The sequence below is a fragment of the Ranitomeya imitator genome, chromosome 9, assembly GCF_032444005.1.
Source record: "Ranitomeya imitator isolate aRanImi1 chromosome 9, aRanImi1.pri, whole genome shotgun sequence".
Taxonomy (NCBI): Eukaryota; Metazoa; Chordata; class Amphibia; order Anura; family Dendrobatidae; genus Ranitomeya; species Ranitomeya imitator.
Window position 1 is genome coordinate 83,157,759 of NC_091290.1, and position 4,564 is coordinate 83,162,322.

The 4,564-nt window shown below is 45.9% G+C and overlaps 1 long non-coding RNA gene across 1 annotated transcript; it reads left to right on the plus strand.

Moving 5' to 3' along the window:
• Positions 1-437: 437 nt before the first annotated feature.
• LOC138649072 (uncharacterized) lies at positions 438-1,328 on the plus strand. Its single transcript, XR_011315234.1, has 3 exons — positions 438-484; positions 831-911; positions 1,236-1,328. It is a non-coding gene; the product is annotated as an uncharacterized lncRNA (long non-coding RNA).
• The last annotated feature ends 3,236 nt before the right edge of the window (positions 1,329-4,564 follow it).

The window sequence follows — 4,564 nt, forward strand, 5'->3', positions numbered from 1 at the left end:
TATCGATGACTTATTCTTTATTTGGTCGGGCAGCAGGGAGGGTTGTACTGATTTCATCCACAGCCTCAATTCCAACCCCCATAATATCTTTTTAACCCACTCTATTTCCAACAGTTCGACTAGCTTTCTGGATCTGAGAATTTTCGTACAAGGGAACAAGTTGGCCATGGACCTTTTCCGGATGCCCACTGCTACTAACGCTCTTTTGGAGTTCAACAGTTTTCACCCTTGGCACACGAAGGTGGGCGTCCCGACGGGACAATTTTTACGCATTTGACGTAATTGCACTCGGGATCAAGACTTTCTGATGCGAGCTCGGGATCTGACGGACCGCTTCAGACAGAGGAGTTATCCCAAACGAGTGGTTGCCACGGCTTTCCAGCGAGCAAGACAACATGATCAGGCCTCACTTTTGATTCCTGTGGGTCGTTCCCGAGAATCACAGACGAGGTTCATCACGGACTATAATGACAGCTGGGGGCAGGTAAGACACATCATCACTAGACATTGGCCGATCTTGCAAACAGATATGCAAACCACACAAGTCATCAGCAATAGGTCGTTATTGACATCTAGAAGAGCCCCGAATCTGAGGCAGTTGTTGACCAGGAGCCATTTTTCTAGGCCCACGGTCAAACTTAATAGGGGTATTGTCCTCAAGGGATCATTCCCCTGTGGGGAATGTAATGTCTGCCCCTTTATGACGCCTACCCGGGACATATTTACACACCCCACGAACTCCAGCAGACATGCGTTAAAGGCTTACATCAACTGCAGGAGCAGAAATGTTATTTATGTGCTAATTTGCCCTTGTAATATGATCTATGTAGGGCAAACATCCCAAGAACTACGTAAGAGGTTTCAAAAACACGTATCAACCATACGCCTGGCGGCTACGGACCAAGGCAAAGGTAAAATCTTGACTCCTGTGGCGGCGCATTTCTTGCTGAAACATAGGGGTTCGCCCATTGATTTGCAAGTTGTGGGGTTACAGAGGGTTTCCTGTGACGAAAGGGGTGGCAATATATCTAACTATCTCTTGCGTGCTGAGTCCAGGTGGATTTTCGATCTTCAGGCGGTCGCACCCATGGGCCTAAATGAGGAATTGCTCTTCACGGGGTTGCTAGGATAGTTGGCGCGTAGATTCATTGGGGTATTTTTAGTTTCTGGGACGTCTGATTTGGTTCCCTTCGGATTTGGTGCCCATATCTAATTTTGCATTTGTCTCCATTCAGGAAGGCTGAGGACGCACCCAAAAGGGTGATGATCATCCCTGGAAATTGGGATATGGATATTACAAGCTTACTGTGGGGACCAACATGGATGCAGAGGTCTTTGACATATTGGATAATGAAGTGGACCCTGGAGGGTGGATGTGCGGTATGCCATTATGGCAAATGGAAGGATATCTTATGCAGAAGAGATTTTGCTCTCACAGCTATAATGCGGATTCTATGGCAAATTCCTATTATGGACCATGGGCTTGGATGCGCATTTGAGATTGGCAAGTCGGAAGGGGCTTGTGATGAAGAGTGCTTTCTCTCGTATAGATCCTCATCGACTATGGGACTATAAGCTGGGGACCGGAAACATCTACATAGCGGCATTGAGAGAATACTCGTACATATACTTACGGACTCAAGGGACATCAGTCTGTTTATATTTATATTTATATATGTGTGTGTTTTTTGCCTGATATTGTTATATACTGTATATGGTTGCTGTATAGGTGTTTACATGCACTTATACCTGTGCACTTGCCAACAATAATAATATTCCTTTCTCCCTTTCAGGTTTTCTGGGTGGCTTTATATGCCCTGTCTTTTTCTGTCCTTTGGCGGTTTTGCCTTTAATTACTAGTATATGTCTATGATTGTGATATCTCCCGGTATTCTGCGGGTGGATATCTTGTGCCTCTGTGTCTTGCTGCAACATGCTCACTCTGCCCTCTTTTTACCTGTTGTGTTTTTTTTTTCCCCTCCCTTCCCCCCTCTCTGGCTTTTTGGTCCTTATCCCACCCCCTCTGCTCTGTGTCCCATGACGTGTCCATCTAGCCAGCCTCGCTAGCTTAGTCCAGTCCTCGGGCTTTATTCCATTTCTCTTTGCCCTGTGTCCTATGACGTGTCCATCTAGCCGGCTGGCACGGCGCGTGCGCAACGTGGTCCTATCGGATACCGCGGTTTGCGCGTGCGCATGTGACCCTTTGGACGCTCTAGGATTGCCGTTCATTATGATTGTGTTCCTGTCGTCATGGCATCGCCGGCGTCTTCCGGCTTTTACCTCTCTCTCTCTCTCCCACACCGGTATGCAATTTACCTTATTGGATTTATTATTTAAGCACACACTGTTGCACCTTTAGTTTCACTTCCCCTGACGAAGCTGCGGAGGCAGCGATACGCGTGGGGTGCGCTCCCACCTTATCCTTCTCCTACCTCAGGGCCATTTTGGGGCTGTTTTGTTCCCTGGCTCTATGTGGATTTAACCCTTGTGGTGCTCTGTGCCCTTTGACATTGCTGCATCTCCATATACCAGAATTGACGCAGGACAGGTTGTATCCACAGCTGTTATATAGCATGCAATCACATTCCAATCTCAGGACCATGTATTGCATGGATGTTTCATTTTTTGGTTATTAGCAGTGGATACTGACATATTGTGGTTGAGTCCTTTGCGGCCTGTATAGGCACATTTTTGCAGGAGAGCATATGTGACTAGGTGCATCTAGGGTAGGATATTACTGTTTTCCTATTGTATTATGGGATTGTCATTTATTATGGGATATGGTGGGTATAGGGATTTGTACATTTGTTTTTAAATGTTTTTAACATGTTTTTTGAGGTGTTTAATAAAGGTGTTTTGCTTTATGGTATTACCGATTGTCTCTATATTTTGGGTTGTGCATACTATTTTTAGTCTACCCTTTCTCTTTTCGTTTGTCCTGTTCTATTTATAGACTAAGTATTGCACCCCTTGATGGTGACTGTGACATTATTTATTGGTGCGCCCCTTTCTATCTTTACTCTTGCACCACGCGATGTTTAGCTCCTTCAAGCCAATGTCGCCACTCCTCGAATGCCCACTTCATGGCCAACAACTCTTGATTGCCAACATCATAATTGCGCTCAGCAGGCGAGAATTTTCTAGAAAAGAAGGCACATGGTTTCATCACCGAGCCATCAGAACTTCTTTGCGACAAAACAGCCCCTGCTCCAATCTCAGAAGCATCAACCTCGACCTGAAACGGGAGCGAAACATCTGGCTGGCACAACACAGGGGCAGAAGAAAAACAATGCTTCAACTCCTGAAAAGCCTCTACAGCCGCAGAGGACCAATTGACCACATCAGCACCTTTCTTGGTCAAATCAGTCAACGGTTTAGCAATACTAGAAAAATTAGCGATGAAGCGACGGTAAAAATTAGCAAAGCCCAGGAACTTCTGCAGGCTCTTCACAGATGTCGGCTGAGTCCAATCGTAAATGGCCTGAACTTTAATAGGGTCCATCTCGATAGTAGAAGGGGAAAAAATGAAACCCAAAAATGAAACCTTCTGAACTCCAAAGAGACACTTTGACCCCTTCACAAACAAGGAATTTGCACGAAGGACCTGGAACACCATTCTGACCTGCTTCACATGAGACTCCCAATCATCCGAAAAGACCAAAATGTCATCCAAATATACAATCATGAATCTATCCAGGTACTCTCGGAAGATGTCATGCATAAAGGACTGAAACACAGATGGAGCATTAGAAAGCCCGAATGGCATAACCAGGTACTCAAAATGGCCCTCGGGCGTATTAAATGCTGTTTTCCATTCATCACCCTGTTTAATTCGCACAAGATTATACGCCCCTCGAAGATCTATCTTGGTGAACCAACTAGCCCCCTTAATCCGAGCAAACAAATCAGACAGCAGCGGCAAAGGATACTGAAATTTGACTGTGATCTTATTAAGAAGGCGGTAATCAATACAAGGTCTCAAAGAGCCATCCTTCTTGGCCACAAAAAAGAACCCTGCTCCCAATGGTGACGACGACGGGCGATTATGACCCTTCTCCAAGGATTCCTTTATATAACTCCGCATAGCGGCGTGCTCTGGCACAGATAAATTAAGCAGACGGCCCTTAGGAAACTTACTACCAGGAATCAAATTAATAGCACAATCGCAATCCCTATGAGGAGGTAGTACATAGTGGATGCTTTCCTGAAACAGAAAGTACTTGCAAGCAGCATAATACAAAGAATAGCAGGTTTACCCAGAATCCTTTGCAGTAGGCGGAGCTATGCAAATCATCTCTACATTTAGCCCAACTTGGGTCTCTCCCTAAGGTGGCTAGCATGTATGTATCGCTTGCTCACCGAGCCCCACTCCATACAGCCAACCAATTCCAGCCCTGTGCTGATGAGGGCCTAGAGCCCGAAACACGTGTCCACAGGTAGGAATTGGTTGGCTGTGTAAATTTAGAAACTAATCCGCAGCATTGCACGCTTGGCGGTTCCAAGCGCTGTGGATTAGACAGGGGTGGAAAGAGATGATTTGCATAGCTCCGCCTACTGCAAAGGA